The sequence below is a fragment of the Triticum dicoccoides genome, chromosome 5B (assembly GCF_002162155.2).
Source record: "Triticum dicoccoides isolate Atlit2015 ecotype Zavitan chromosome 5B, WEW_v2.0, whole genome shotgun sequence".
NCBI classification, from domain to species: domain Eukaryota; kingdom Viridiplantae; phylum Streptophyta; class Magnoliopsida; order Poales; family Poaceae; genus Triticum; species Triticum dicoccoides.
Window position 1 is genome coordinate 565,511,796 of NC_041389.1, and position 16,981 is coordinate 565,528,776.

The following is a 16,981-nucleotide window of genomic DNA, read 5'->3' on the forward strand; positions in this document are numbered from 1 at the left end:
GCATTGAGCCAATCCGTATCCTTGAGCGTGTCATAGACCTTTTGGGGTTCGACACGAGAAACAAACGTGTGATGTTCACAATAGTTTGCTAATTGTCTACGAGTGCTTACCCCCTTTCTTATGCTTCCAAGCACATTCTTCATGAGATGAACATCGTTTGTGAGCTTGGATGCAATCTTAGCGGCACGACGCTCCAATTCCTCCTCAGGTGTGAGAAGAGGAGCGGAAACTTGATCATCTTGACCGCCGTCTTGAGCTTGTTCTTTATCTTGAGCTTGCTCTTGATCTTGAACTTGCTCGGAAGGGAGAAATCGACCTTGGGCATCACTTGGTGACTCACCGCCATCTTGAGGTTGATCTTGCCCTTGATCTTGTTCAGTTGGTTGAGGGACTTCACTTTGTTCTTCGGTAGCGTGTGGGTCTTGGGCCGGTGATGGCTCCACATGAGTGGAGCATTTTCCTTCTCCTTCGGCCACAAGGGGTTCCTCAATGGGTAGGATATGACCAACACCCATTCTTCTTATGGCTTGGGGAGTAATTTTTCATCACCTACATCACAAGTACCACTTTTCTCCACTTGGGAGCCGTTATTCTCGCCAAACTCCAGGTTACACGTCTCCTCAATGAGTCCCGTGGACTTGGTGAGGACACGGTAAGCATGAGAGTTTGTAGCATAGCCAACAAATATGCCCTCATGAGCTCTAGCCTCAAATTTAGACAAATGAACACCTTTCTTGAGAATGAAACACTTACAACCGACCACCCGGAAGTACTTGAGGTTGGGCTTGTTATCGCACTAGTAGAAAACATGGCTTTCGTTCGGGCCGGATAAGCCCATTAGTCCCGGTTCAGTCACGAACCAGGACCCATGGGGGCATTGGTCTCGGTTCGTGAGGCCAGGGGCCTACCGGGCCTCGTGGGGGCATTGGTCCCGATTTGTCTGGCCCCTTTGGTCCCGGTTGGTGGGACGAACCGGGACCAATGGGCCTTGCTCCTGGTCCACCACCATTGGTCCCGGTTGGTGGCTTGAACCGGGACCAATGGGTGTCCTTTAGTCCCTGTTCAAGCCATGAACAGGACCAATGAGTTGACTATATATACCCCCTCGCCTGCGAGCAGAGCACTCCACTGCTCTGTTTTTCTGGCCGACCGTTGGAGAGCTTTGTGGTGCTCTAGCTCACCTCCTATGCACACGAGGTGTTCGATGGATGCCCGAGCCGCACTACTTAAGCTTTCTACTCTCCAAGCTCGACCTCCAAGCTCCATTTTCCTCAATATTTGTCTAGGTTTAGCGGTCCGTCACGTCCCGTCCCCGTCTTCACCGCCGTCCATCGCCCGTGTCGATCTCTTCACTGTCACTACCGTGGTGAGCTTGTTGTTCTTATCTTCTTTCTGAAAGGAAAAAAAATTCTTACTTGTATGTTTAGATAGATACTTGTATAATTTTCTTACTTTTATTATTGCTTCTTATTATTTAGTACGATGGTTTTGGTATCCGCCCCCATCGGCCCTCGTCCTGTCTATGATTCGGATGTGGTATATATTATCTTTATCACTATTTGGTTCATTTATTGTTTATGACAATTATGCCGACCAACGTGACATAGATTTTATTTATCTAGGAGGTATGTGAACCGGAAATTCCAACCAACCCTATTGTCGAGAGGTTAAATCTAGTTGAAGAAGAAAACAATTTCTTGAAGGAAAAAATAAAAAAATGAGGAGGAGAAGATGATATTGGAGTTGCATATTGCGGATGTCATTGATGATCACAAGTTCAAGATGGATGCAATGCGCTTGAAGATTAGAAAGATTAGAAAATATGCCATTCATATCGAGGCTTGGTATCATTATGCCGTTGGTTCAATTGTTACCTTGGTTGCGATTATGATCGCATTTGTTTTCGCATTGAAATGTTTTACATAGTTTCAATGTATGGTTTAATTAATTAGATGCTCTGGAGAGCTATATGTTGTTCAATGAGAACTATGTATGTACTTTGGTTTTAATGTGATGATGAACTTCTATTAATTTGGTCACTTAATTATCTATTCATGATGTTCTGTAATGGTTTTTGACACACTTAATTATATATAATGCACGCAGATGAACCGACAATGGATGTACGGTGACAGACACACCTCCGAGTACATTAAGGGTGTGCATAATTTTCTCGAAGTGGCTGAGGCAAACAAGCAGAATGGTTTTATGTGTTGTCCATGCCCTATATGTGGGAATACAAAGTCTTACTCTGACTAAAAAACCATTCACACCCACTTGCTTTATAAGGGTTTCATGCCACACAATAATGTTTGGAGCAAGCACGGAGAAATAGGGGTTATGATGGAAGACAACGAAGAAGAAGAGGACGATGACAACTATGTGCCCCCTGAATACGGTGATGCTGCAACGGGGGAAGTTGTTGAAGATCAAGAGGAACCAGACGGTGTGCCCGATGATGATCTCCGCCGGGTCATTGTTGATGCAAGGAGACAATGCGAAAGTCAAAAGGAGAAGCTCAAGTTCGATCGCATGTTAGAGGATCACAAAAAAGGTTTGTACCCCAATTGCGAAGATGGCAACACAAAGCTCGGTACCGTACTGGAATTGCTGTAGTGGAAGGCAGAGAATGGTGTGCCTGACAAAGGATTTGAGAAGCTACTGAAAATATCGAAGAAGAAGCTTCCAAAGGATAACGAATTGCCCGACAGTACGTATGCAACAAAGAAGGTTGTATGCCCTCTAGGATTGGAGGTACAGAAGATACATGCATGCCCTAATGAATACATCCTGTATCGTGGTGCGTACAAGGATTTGAATGCATGCTTGGTATGCGGTGCATCGCGGTATAAGATCAGACGAGATGACCCTGGTGATGTTGGCGGTGAGCGCCCCAGGAAGAGGGTTCCTGCCAAGGTGATGTCGTATGCTTGATACCATGGTTGAAACGCCTATTCAGAAACAAAGAGCATGCCAAGTTGATGCGATGGCACAGAGAGGACCGTAAGAAAGACGGGAAGTTGAGAGCACTCGCTGACGAGTCACAGTGGAGAAAAATCGAGAGAAAGTACTGGGAGGAGTTTGCAGGTGACGCAAGGAACATATGGTTTGGTTTAAGCGCGGATGGCATTAATCCTTTCGGGGAGCAGAGCAGCAATCACAGCACCTGGCCCGTGACTCTATGTATCTATAACCTTCCTGTTGGGGATATAACTATTAGGTATGACCCGCCAGGAGGGGTCGGGTTATACCTATAAGCATTCTTGAAGACCAACGCTCAAGGTTGAAGACGGCGGCTTAGTAACGACCCAAGGCCCAGAGGCGACTTAAGGCCCGTAATGATAAACCGCCGTATAAGTGTGACTTGTATTGTAAGACAAGAAAGATTAAGAGACCGAGCCGGATATTGTTTATAAGCCGGCCGGGACTCTGTAGAGCCGCTGGGCGTCGACCTCTGTATATAAAGGGACGACCCGGCGGCGGTTTAGGACAAGTAACAACAACTCGAGAGCTAGGTCAAGCGATTTGCTCTCTGGTGATCGAGACATAAGCAATCCCGCTCAAAACTGGATCATAGGCTTTTACCTTCACCGTAAGGGGCCGAACCAGTATAAACCTCGTGTCCCTTGTCCCGTTTAACCCCTTCAAGATTCCTAGTTGTGATGGCTCCACGACGAAGTCCGTTCCTTAGGACATCTGACGTGACAATTCCACGACAGTTGGCGCCCACCGTGGGGCCAACGCATGGTGGATTCGAGTTCTTCAAGGGCAGCTTCGAAGGGCTCAAGGGATACACTGTGGGCCAGATGACCAAGAGTCGTCGCGGCAAGATCTACATCGATGATGCAGGCTGGGACCCCGATGCCAGCTCAATTGAGTACGGGTACCGGGTCTCCTTCGGCGGAATCCATGTCTTCATCGGCAAGATTGGCGAGCCGGGCCCTGAGCCGGACATATGCACCGACCTCGTCCAGACGGCTCAGTGTGCAACACCCGCCCGGGCTCCGCCGGCTGTGAATCGTGCCTTCGTAGGATGAGTCCACGGAGGACCTTCTGAAGGATCTGCCTCTGGTGGTAAGACGGCCATCTACTCTGATGGTGAGTTATCCACAGGTGAGACAGATTCGTTGTATTAATTGTAGGACGGCGGGCTCGGGGGCTGTTCTGATGGCAGCAGTATTCCGGACTGCCTTGAGCCGCCGAGCAGGGTTGGGATCTTCATGGCCGGCACACAACCTGTCCAAGATTCCACAGCTGCAGTAGCCATAACTTCCGGGTCAGCAGCAGCCGGGGCAGGAGGCCCTGTGCGCTCGCCGGCTCAGGTGTTGATGGATCTCATAGACAAGCTGACCACCCTGTTAACCGCCATCGTTAACCCGGCGGACCAGGCTCGTCATGATGCAGAGGTGGCGCAGTTAAAATTGGATATGGAACAGGCTAAAGAAGACCTAGCAGCGGAAGATGTCAGGATCACCGCAGAGAGGGCGGCTCTGGATCTCTAGGCTCAGGAAGATCCAGGCACATACCTTCCGGCTCACGCAGGACCAGAACGTGGCTAACAAGGTCATGAGGAGGAGGCATCAGAAGACTCAGTCTAGACTCCCCCCGGTTTATGATCCCTGGAATCTTTTTCACACGCCAAGGGCAGGGCCCAGTAACCCGCCGTGGCTTTCTCCGCATACAGGCAACCCGCCGTGGCTCTCTCCACGCGCAGGAGCGGACCATGTTGCGGTAACCGGAGACGATGCGCCGGTTCAACCGCGGGTGATGGGACCCCCTCGCGTAAACATGGCACCGCCTCAGTATGTAACCACACCCCGGGTCACTATTCTAACCCATTGGAGAACATGATAGCGGCAGTTGCACGATTGGCGGCTCTCCCAATTGATGGTGACTCTCCGGCGGCGGTTGAAACCCGCCGGGTCAGGGAACTTCTTCAGACAGCTTTGGCACAGCAGGAGGCGTACTCATACAGTCGAGACAGGATCCACTCGACCGCTCGTCCAAGCCGAAGACCGAGTTATAGCAGGCACATGGATTCGGCGGCTGTTTCAATCAACGTCAGACGCCGTGACCAGCCAGGTGGGCTTAAGCCGGCGCATCATGAGGCTGTTAACTTGGTGGATCAAGACAGAATACGGCAAGAGGCCGAGCGGGCGGCTCAGCAAGCGGCTCAGCAGGCAGCTGAGTAGGCGGTTCAGTTAACAGCTTACCAGCCGTATTCGGTTTATCCGATGACTTCTATTAAGGCAGGTGTAGCCACCAGGACCGGAGGAGTCCCCTGTCTGGTGCCGACTCTACTTAACAAGCGTCTGCCCAAGGATTTAAGGAACCTAGGAAGGTGCCAAATTACACGGCCGACTTACAGCCTGGGGCGTGGATTGAGAGTTATGAGATGGCTATGGAGTTGTTGGAGGTTAGTGATGCTGCAATGGCTAAATACTTCACCGTGATGTTGGATGGAACTGCCCGCACCTGGTTGAAAGGCCTGCCACCTAATTCAATCAGCTCTTGGGCGGAGTTAAAGGCCCGGTTCATCCAGAACTTCAAAGACACGTGCAAGCAGCCCATGTCGATCGTGGATCTGACGAATTGCAAGCAAGAGGAGGGTGAGTCTACAACCCATTGGGTGCGCCGAGTTAAAGCCATAATACATTCATCTGATAAGATGGATGCCGGCTCTGCAGTCTTAATGTTGGAGAAAATTGCCGTTTCTTGCCTCTGAAACAAAAGCTGGACCGGCTCAAACGCGAGTGTAATGATATGGGCACGCCGATGGCGGCTCTAGTTAAGTACGCTGATTCTGATAGTACCAAGGATCCCGAGTCTGATGATGACAAGGCAGGGAAGGGAAACAAGAACGGCAACGGCGAGGGCCCTCAGCACAACCCGGCAAATCAAGGAGGTAATAAACGTAAGGCTGACGACAGTTTGGATTTCGTGGCTAACACCAGCGGCGCAGGGTAATAACCAGCGGCGCAAAGGGAGGCCACCTCCCCGATCTGGCGGGTCAGGCCCCACACTTGAGCAATTGTTGAATGAGCCCTGTCCGAGACACGACACTCAGCAGAAGCCGGCTACCCATTTGTGGAAGGACTGTACGATCATGAAGGCCTTTAAAAATTCCAACATGTTTGATGGTAACAATGGACAGGGCGGCGGATCAGGTGGCGGCGGGTTTCATGGCCCGGGCAGCGGGTCAAATCCCAATTTCCAAAATTCCCAGGGCAACCAAGGTGGATATAACCAACAGTCTGGCCAGGGCGGTCAGCAACAACAGCAAGGTGGATACCAGAGCCATCCAAAGCAGTTGAACGGTGGGCAATATCATGTGTTTACCACCAATTTATGTAAACGAGACCAGAAGCTTCATAAGAGGGCTGTGAATACGGTTGAGCCGGTAATTCCTCATTATTTGAGGTGGTCTGAGCAACCTATCATATGGAGTAGAGAGGATCACCCTCCTCGGGTTGACAATCCGGGTCACTTAGCCCTGGTGGTGGCCCCTCAAGTGGGTGGATACAAATTCACTAAAGTACTCATGGATGGAGGCAGCAGCATCAATATCCTCTATTATGAGACCTTCCGTCGCATGGGGCTAACTGATAAGAACCTTAAGCAGTCCAACACTGTTTTCCATGGCGTCCTACCCGGTAAGTCGGCGTATCCGGTCGGCAAGATCGAATTGGAGGTAGCCTTTGGAGATGAATATGACTCTAGAGCTTAGAAGTTGACGTTTGAAGTTGTCAAGATCAAAAGCACGTATCACGCTCTGTTCGGGCGACCGGCTTACGCCAAATTCATGGCCCGGCCATGTTATGTGTACCTACAGCTCAAGATGTCGGGTCATAAGGGAACCATTACGGTTCACGGAAGCCGGAAGGTGGCCCTGGAATGTGAAGAAGGTGACGCGGCTTATGCTGAGTCGGTCTGTGCAACGGAAGAGTTAAAATTCTACAAGGACAATGTTGACCCGGCAGACATGAATCTTTAAAGAAGCCAACCACAGAGCATGATCCGATCATGAAGTTTAAGTCGGCAGATGATACTAAGCTCGTTGATCTTGTGTCTGGCGACTCTTCTAAGCAGTTCAGTATCAGTGCTAATTTGGATCCCAAATAGGAAAGCACGCTCATCAAGTTCATCAGTGAGAACCGGGACATCTTTGCATGGAAACCTTCTGACATGCCGGGTGTAACGAGAGAACTCGCTGAGCACACTGTTAACATTGATCCAAAGTTTAAGCTGGTCAAGCAGTTTCTTCGGCAGTTTAATGAAGAGAGGCGGAAGGCCATTGGTGAAGAAGTAGCCCGGCTCTTGGCAGCATGGTTTATCATCGAAGTCTTTCATCCGGAGTGGTTGGCTAACCCAGTGCTTGTGCTTAAGAAAAACGGCACTTGGCGTGTGTGTGTGGATGACACGGACTTAAACAAGGCTTGTCCAGCTGATCCTTTTGCTCTCCCTCGTATTGATCAAATCATTGATGCTACGGCGGGTTGTGAGCCTTTGAGCTTTTTTTATGCTTACTCTGGTTATCGTCAGATCAAGATGGCGGTTAAAGACCAGGAGACGACGGCATTCATTACTCCGTTTGGAGCTTTCTGCTATGTTTTAATGCCTTTTGGGCTTAAGAGTGCCCAGGCGACTTACCATCGATGTGTGCAGAATTGTCTTCATAATCAAATTGGGCGCAATGTTCATGCTTATGTGGATGACATAGTGGTTAAATCCAGAGAGAATGAGACCTTGATTGACGATCTCAAGGAAACCTTTGACAATCTTCGGGTTTACAAGATGATGCTTAACCCGACCAAGTGTGTTTTTGGTGTGCCTGCAGGCAAGCTTTTGGGTTTTCTGGTTTCTAACAGGGGCATCGAGGCTAACCCGGAGAAGATTAACGCCATCACTTCTCTGGCCAAACCAGCATGTATCAATGACGTTCAACGTTTGGCGGGTCGTATCGCTGCCCTAAGCCGGTTCATAAGCCGGTTAGGAGAGAAGGTCCTGCCGCTATATCAAATGATGAAGAAGACAGATAGCTTTATCTGGAGCGACGCCGCGAATGCTGCTTTTGAAGATCTGAAGAGGCAGTTAGCTACGCTGCCGGTTCTTGCTGCTCCCATTGACAAGGAGCCCTTATTATTATATGTAGCTGCTAAGGCACGTGCGGTCAACGTGGCCATTGTGGTGGAGCGCAAGGAGGTGGGAAAGGAACATCTGGTTCAATGGCCGGTTTACTATATCGGCGAGGTTCTGATTGAGTCTAAGCAGCGTTATCCACATTGGCAGAAGCTCGTCTATGGGGTGTTCATGGCAAGTCTGAAGCTTAAGAAATACTTCCTGGGCCACCCCATCACTGTGGTTAGTTCTGCCCCTTTAGGGGATATCATTCAAAACAGAGAGGCCACGGGGCGAGTCGCCAAATGGGCCATTGAGCTTGGGCCTCATGCCTTAAAATATGTGCGACACACAGCTATCAAGTCCCAAGCGCTGGTTGATTTCATAACGATTGGACAGAGCTGCAGATGCCTGAAGACAAGCCGGACAACATGTATTGGACAATTCATTTTGACGGGTCTAGGCAATTGGAAGGCTCGGGAGCTGGAGTTGTTTTGACTTCCCCTCGAGGTGATAAATTTCGCTATGTGCTCCGGTTGATGTTTCCCTGTATTAACAATGCAGCCGAGTATTAAGCCTTACTCCATGGTCTCTGGATGGCTAAGGAGATGAACCTAAGCCGGGTACAATGCTTCGACGACTCAGACCTAGTGGCTCAGCAGGTATCAGGCAAGTGGGATTCTAAGGATCCTCTCATGGTGGCTTATCACCGTGAAGCTGATGCAATTGTGGGATACTTCAAGGGTTATCAGGTGGAGCACATTGACCGAAGGAAGAACGAGGCGGCTAATGCTTTAAGCCGGCTCGGTTCTCAGCGTAAGCCGGTGCCGCCCAACACCTTTTTGGATGTTCTACATAACCCTTCTGTCAAGTTACCTACAGAGGAGGACTTGGCGATTCCTGACCCGGAAGCACAGTTGGTGGCGGCTCTTCATGTCATTCCAGATTGGACGGTGCCATACCTGGCTTATATGACCCGAGGCGAGTTACCTGAGGATGAAACATTGGCCAGGCAGATAACCCGGTGGTCTAAATCCATGACAATTGTCAATGGCGAGTTGCATCATTGCAGTGTTACAGGGGCGTTTCAGCGTTGCATCTCTCGTGAAGGAGGCCAAGAAATTATACGTGAGATCCATAAAGGGGATTGTGGTCATCATGCCGGGTCAAAATCCCTTGTGGTCAAGGCCTTTCGTCATGGGTTTTATTGGCTGACGGCTCATGCTGATGCGGAGGATCTGGTCAGTAAATGTGACGGTTGTCAGAAGTTTTCAAGACGGGCTCATGTGCCGCTTCAAGAATTGAGGATGATTCCAATTACTTGGCCGTTTGCAGTATGGGGGCTTGATATGGTTGGGCCTTTCAAAAGGTCCAAAGATAAAAAGACCCACCTCTTGGTGGCGGTTGATAAGTTCACAAAGTGGGTTGAGGCAGAGCCTGTTAGTAAGTGTGATGCAGCCACGGCGGTTCAATTTATGAAGAAGGTGATATTTCGCTTTGGCTTTCCACACAGCACCATAACAGACAATGGCACTAATCTGTCTAAAGGCGCCATGAAGGAATTTTGTCAACGTGAGCATATCCGGCTTGATGTTTCATCAGTGGCTCACCCTCAGTCCAATGGTCAAGCCGAGAGAGCCAATCAGGAGATCTTGAAAGGCATCAAGCCCCGGCTTTTGGTCCCACTGTAGCGGACGCCGGGGTGTTGGGTTGAGGAGTTACCCTCCGTGTTATGGAGCATCAACACTACTCCTAATAGATCTACGGGTTATACACCTTTCTTCATGGTCTATGGAGCCCAGGCGGTTCTCCCTTCTGACATCCATCATGACTCGCCTCGTGTGGCGGCTTATGTTAAACCAGACAATGAACAGGCGCGTCAGAATGATCTCGACCTGTTAGATGAGCAGAGAGACTTGGCAGCAGCTCGCTCGGTGATTTACTAGCAAGACTTGCGCCGATATCACAGCCGCCGTGTTAAGTCCAAAACCTTTCAGGAAGGTGATTTGGTGCTCCGGCTCATCCAGGATCAAACTGATGCACACAAGTTATCACCGCCTTGGGAAGGACCCTTTGTGGTTAGCAAGAACTTGAATAACGGGTCATATTACCTTATCGATGTTCGAGAGCACAAAGACTCACGTAAGTCAGAGGAGGAGACCCGGAGGCCGTTGAATATTGCTCATCTTCGGCCCTACTACACTTGAGCCATAGGCTCCCCTGATGTACATATTTTTGCCAATGTATATATTATGACAAATAATAAAGCAGTACCTCTGTCCTTATTTCCTGCACATCAAGGTAAATTTGTCATTATCATTGTCATTATTCTTTCACATGATCACTTGGGGGCTGATCACGTTTGATCCGGATTAACCCGTTTGATCCGGCTTATGATCATATTCAAATCTAGCCGTTAAAAATTATGATCACTAGGGGGCTTCCTGTTCAAACATTGGTCGTATTCGAACCAAAGAGAACATAGCTGTCAGTACCCTTTTGATTGGTGCACTGCCGAGCTCACTTGGGGGATTCTTGATCGTATCCGAATCATAGCTTAACCCCTTTGGGAACCGACTTTGATCGTATTCGAATCAGAGTCGTTAAAAAACTCTCAAGGTCATTAGGGGGCTTCCTGTTCAAACATAGGTCATATTCGAACCAAAGAGAACACAGCTGTCGGTACCCTATTGATCGGTGCAATGCCAAAGCCATTGGGGGCTACATGATCGTATTCGAATCCTAGCTTACACCCCTTTGGAACGGTTCACTGATTGTATTCGAATCAGTAGCCTTGACATTTTTTACTTCTCTCTTGATTTAAGTTGTCTTTGGAAACCCCCTTGTTTGACTTGAGATTTTTTCTGAGGCTTACAACTTTTAAGTATGCTTCCTGTAACCCGGCTCAGTATTAACTGATGAGCTATTGATCCATCAGCATCATTGTCCCTCTAAAATTTTTGAGTATCCAAAGATTGGGTTATCACCCTTACTGACCGGATCATATAAACCGGTGGTGCAAATTCGAGAGGTATTAAGGATAAGTCTGTTGAAGGATAGCTTTCGAAACCCGATCAAGCATATGGTCAGCAGATGATAAGTAACACGGATGGATATAGCACGGCGGCTTAATAATGTTAACCGTCAAAACATGCATGATGGCACGGCCATAACAAAGTTATCTCTATCCTATTACAGGACTCATCGAGTCCAAATATTTCACATTGTTTTTTCCACCCCAGGTATGAGCCGCCATGACAGGTTCACCTTCAGGATTGCCCGGAAGCGTCCGGGTTAGCCCTCTCCGCGTTTGCGCCCTGCTCCTTTTCCTGGAAGGTTGATGATGACCAGTCAATGTTGTTCAAGGCTTCAAATTCGGCTTCATCGTCAACAAGACCGGCCGGGTCAACTTCAGGAGCAAAGGTATGCTTACGAGGTGGAGGAATCAGACTGGTCACGTCGTATTGAGGCATTGGAATTCTTCGATTTTCTTCATCATAGCCCGCCTGGTACTTGGTAAGATCTACTTCACTTGCTATCATAGTCACCACGGGGCGTATCTCTTTGACACAGGCGAGAAAATTTGCGTCTTCAAACGGCGTGTCGTCTTCCTTCAGGCTTGGATAACCAATGGCAATGTCCACCGGGTCTAGTTCTGGTAGCTAGGCTTTAGCCCGGCTTAGAGCATTTGTCGCTCCGGCTCTTGCAGCTGACCGTCTCAGTTCATTGATCCGTTGCGGAAGAACTGAAAGCTTCTTACAGACGTGTGCTAGGAGGGTTGGCACTTCATTGGACAAAGCCACCGAAGCAAGGGTACATTGAGACCCGGCGTACAATTGCTCCACCAAGGTGTACACTGCCTTTAGCTTAGTCGGCATGTTTTGGTTCAAGTTTGAACTCCTGGGGCTTGTATAAGAAAATCAGGAGAATTAATTCCAGGCATGTGATCTATCGCACGGCTTAGATATTTACACAATGGTAAGGCGACTTACCAAAGATGGCTGAGACCATTTGAGAAATACGGCACTTTAAACCGGATAATTTACCAGTGATTTCTTCCAGAGCCGCCTCTGCTTTCTCAGCTCGGCTTATCAGCGCGGTCTTTTCATCTGCCCAGGCTTTCCTTTCAACCTCAAATTCTTTCTTCAGTTTTTCTTGTTCAGAAACAGTGAATTCAAACTTGGTGTTGGCCTTTTCAAGTTCCGTCTCTTGGATATTAAAGCGGCTCTTCAGATTAGTCACCTTGGACTCAAGTTGGCTCGTGACGGTGTATACAAGTGCAAAGTTCAAGTCAAGCAAATTGTTTATGCACTATTACAAGTCCCAAGAATTTTGCAAGCAATCATGCTTGGCACTTGGGGGCTAATGTCCCAAAGAGTTTTCTATGGCAGTTCATCAGATGGTGGTTTATAAGACTAAGTCCCAAACATTTTGCAAGCAATAATACTTGGCACTTGGGGGCTAATGTCCCAAAGAGATTTCTAAGACGGTTCATCAGATGCTGGTTTATAAGAAACCATAAGAATTTCTCTATATCAAGAACCGGCTCAACCATATTGGTTAAGCCGCCCCTTGGGGACTACATGGTAAGCCGAATTTTTTTCATTATGTTGCTAAGTTTGTTTCTAAGTCTACAACATAAGCAACATAAGCAGCAGACTTAGGGGGCTAATATACTAAAGGATAATGAACAAAAGAGGACGAGTTATACCTCGAATTTGTGGTGCATCTGCTTCACCATGTCGATCTCGAGTTTCCGGCTGCTACGCACTTGGCTCATATATCCAGAGAAGATATCTCCAATGCTCATATGAGCATAATTAGTGACATCCATCTTGACCCGGCGCTGGTCCAGAAGTTCTTCCTTGGCGGAGCATTTGGCCAGTACAGTTGGCCTCCCCGGCTCAACATAGCCGGTTCTGGTAATCTCCACATCAGCATTGGAAGGATCATCTGTCCGGACTGGCTAGGAGCCTACGGATTCTCCGACTCATCGACAGCTTGATCAGTGGGCAGGTCGGTGGCAGGAGGAGTTAAGTCTTGAGCTGGTTCAGGCGGCGGCTCATGAGTGGTTAAGTCTGGCATGACTGTCTCAAGACCCAGCTCAGTCGTAACCCTATCCTCAGTCGATTTGTTTTTTCTAACCCTTTTGCTGGGTTTAGCTTGACCACTGTTCCAAAATAAAAGATTAATACAAGTGAAAGGGATTTAAATAAATGCAAGATGAGCGGGTTAGCATACCCTGGAGCAGTCTTGAAGGCTGGCAGATTGGATTGCAATGACTCGCCGGAGGAAGGGGAAGTATCCTGATAATCCGAGTCAGAGGGATTGACTGGTTGACGAAAGAGACCCGCCAAGGGGTAAAACTTATTTAAAGTAGGGGTAACCTCATTTCGGTGTTTCCTTGGAGTATTTGGTAAGTCGGAGGATAGCTCCACGTCTTTGCTGGTCCGGGTCTGCCTCCGGCTCTCATGAATTTCTTGCTTCAAAAGAAATTGAGTATCGTGATGAGCTAGAGGATGAGAAAATCTTACTTTCCGGGTCACCCTGCGGAGTTTCTGTCTTGGCAAAGGCTCGGAGTCGGAGGAAAGGATAGTTACCTCATCAGCCTTGCTCCGTCTTGTCCCAGTGTCCTCCTGCTGATGATCAGTGTCAATAAGGTGATAAGCCAAGAGAGTCAAGGGCTACCTCCGACTCAGAAGAGTCCAATAGCCGAAGCATGTCAGAAACGAAGGCTTTCTTGCCCCTATTTCTTACAACTTCTTTCCTGGCGGCTTTCTTTTCCTTCCTTGCTCTCTTGGCATCTTCATGATCATATTTAACTTTCCAAAATTTATCACCCGCCTGCAAGGATTAAGCATATTTATGAGCATGAGAGAAGCATTAAGAAACATTTCATATGGATGGTTTACCTTTGGAGCCGGATTATCTTTGCAGAAAGGGGCTAGACCCACTCTGCCACAATCCGCCAGACTCTCATTGAGGAGAGATTTGGTCATGTCGTCAACAACATGAGCAGGTAAGTTGACAGGGCCGGCTATGGCGCAGGGGATCATTCTTGGCGCCGGTATATTCGCACATTAAGACGGGGTGGCGGCTCAATGGAATAACTCGCCAGGCAAGCCATACACGAACCAGGTCAATACCAGTCAACCCATTCCCCAGCAGAGCCTTGATCTTGGCCAGAGTAGGAGCAAGGGATTTGCTCTCTGCGGCAGTAATCTTGTCAGGCAGAGGATGATTGGTGTCAAGACGAAGGGCACGAAAGCCGGGCAGAGGGTTCTCGTCAGTCGGAGAGGTGTCCTTGCAGTAGAACCATGTCATGTCCCAGTCTTTGGGATGGCTTGGCGGGTTAGCATATGGAAAAATCACATCTCTGCGGAGCTGGATTGAAACTCCGCCAAGTTCCAAGCTCTGGCCGCTGGCGCATTCCGTCTGGCGGTTGAAGTAGAACAGTTCTCTGAAGAGCAGTAAATTGGGCTCTTCACCAAGGTAAACTTCGTTGAATACTTGGAAGTTGCAGATATTAGACACGGATTGGGTCCAATGTCTTGTGGGTGAAGGTCAAAAAACTTCAGCACATCTCTAAAGAACTTTGAACCAAGAGGAGTAAAACCCTGGTTCATATGATCTGTGAAAACAATGACCTCCCCTTCTTTGGGTTGAGGAACTTCTTCGTCCGGGTTAGGAGCACGATAATGCATGAGTTCTTTCTTCGGCAAATAGCCGGTTGTCACAAAGTCATTCAAGGGGCTGTCAGTGACAATGGATTTCACCCAGTTGCAAGAGGTAGGTGCCTTGGGCGCCATTCTATTTGAAAGCCTAAGACAAAGTAAAAGGGGCCGGTTCAAATTTAAGCCAGGCAGGACAAAGCTATTACTATGAATAAAGCAATATGGCGGCTTATGAAGGGGCCTAATGGTATAAGGATAATTATGTCCTGGTTACTTAAGCCGCCATAGGTTTTATAAGCTGTCAGCATGTTTCTACCAACAGAGGTGGTCCAAATGATTAATTGAGTATTACTTCCTTATAGGCCGGTGATCAGAGTCGCCATGACTGGATAAATCTAACAGAGTATGGATTTTGCCTAAGTGTTGTACAAACAGGTTTCACAGTTTGCAGCAGTTATTTTGGATCAAATAAAGGTTTAGAAAAGAAAAATTACTAGACCTAAAAACAGGGCGCAGAGAAGTTCATATGCTACAATGAGGTTCTCTTACAAGGAAAGGAGATCTATTGATAATCAAAATGGATGCGGAACACTAACCGCATCAGATCCATGGGGTTCTTTGGATCAGGCGAAGCCATGGCAAGGAAAAACACAAGCACTCCGATGAACTATGCCCGTACAAAGGAACACGACTAGCCCTAGTGCAGATCTATGGCGCGGAAAGGGGAAGCACTTACTGCGGAGGATCTGCGGAGGAGGAGCGCTGCCGTTCTCTGGTCAAAGTCAGGTCGATGCAGTGGCCAAGCTTGACGAGGACGAAGGGCGCAGTGGCGACGGCGGTGGAGCTCCGGTGGCAGATGGGGGTGAGAGGAAAATGATGCGAACGGAGAAAAAGAGGAGACCTAGTTGGGTCTATTTATAAGGAAAAACCTGCTGAATGGGCGCGAAAAACGAGGAGGCTGAAAAAAACATAGTTATCCAGCTACAAAGGCGCCTCGGTTTTCGAATGGTCATTAAGACAGAGATCCGTTGAGATGCATTGTACAATATGCATTTATAATAGGTGACGTCATGTCCGGTTACCACAAATTCGAAGGGTGACGTCATGGCGGGTTACAGAATTTTCATAAGCAAGGAGCAGACGATTTTTTCTTAAATATCAAAGATTGACATGAACTAGTTCAAATCAATCTGGGGCCTAATGTTGGGGATATAACTATTAGGTATGACCCGCCAGGAGGGGCCGGGTTATACATATAAGCATTCTTGAAGACCAACACTCAAGGTTGAAGACGGCGGCTTAGTAACGGCCCAAGGCCGAGAGGCGACTTAAGGCCCGTAGTGATAAACTGCCGTATAAGTGTGACTTGTATTGTAAGACAAGAAAGACTAAGAGACCGAGCCGGATATTGTTAATAGCCGGCCGGGACTCTGTAGAGCCGCTGGGCGTCTACCTCTGTATATAAAGGGACGACCCGGCGGCGGTTTAGGACAAGTAACAACAACTCAAGAGCTAGGTCAAGCGATTTGCTCCCTGGTGATCGAGACATAAGCAATCCCACTCAAAACTGGATCGTAGGCTTTTACCTTCACCGTAAGGGGCCGAACCAGTATAAACCTCATGTCTCTTGTCTCGGTTAACCCCTTCAAGCTTCCTAGTTGCAATGGCTCCACGACGAAGTCCGTTCCTTAGGACATCTGACATGACAATTCCACGACATTTCCTCCTTGGTTGTGCATGAAGCGGAAGTTCATTATGATGCCAGTTCTCATCCAAGGCCCTAAGCAACCAGTCAACGACATTGATGTGTACCTAAGGCCATTAGTTGAAGAACTTTTACAACTGTGGATTGGAAATGGTGTATGTGCATGGGATGAGCACAAACAGGAGAAATTTGACCTGCATGCGTTGCTGTTTGTCACCATCAATGATTGGCCTGCTCGTAGTAACCTTTCAGGACAGACAAACAAGGGATACCACGCATGCACGCACTGTTTAGATGACACCAAAAGTATATACCTGGACAAATACAGGAAGAATGTGTACCTGGGGCATCGTCGATTCCTTCCGACCAACCATCAATGTCGAAAGAAAGGCAAGCACTTCAAAGGCGAGGCAGATCACCAGAAGAAGACCGCCATGCGTACCGGTGATCACGTACTTGCTATGGTCAATGATTTAAAAGTAAT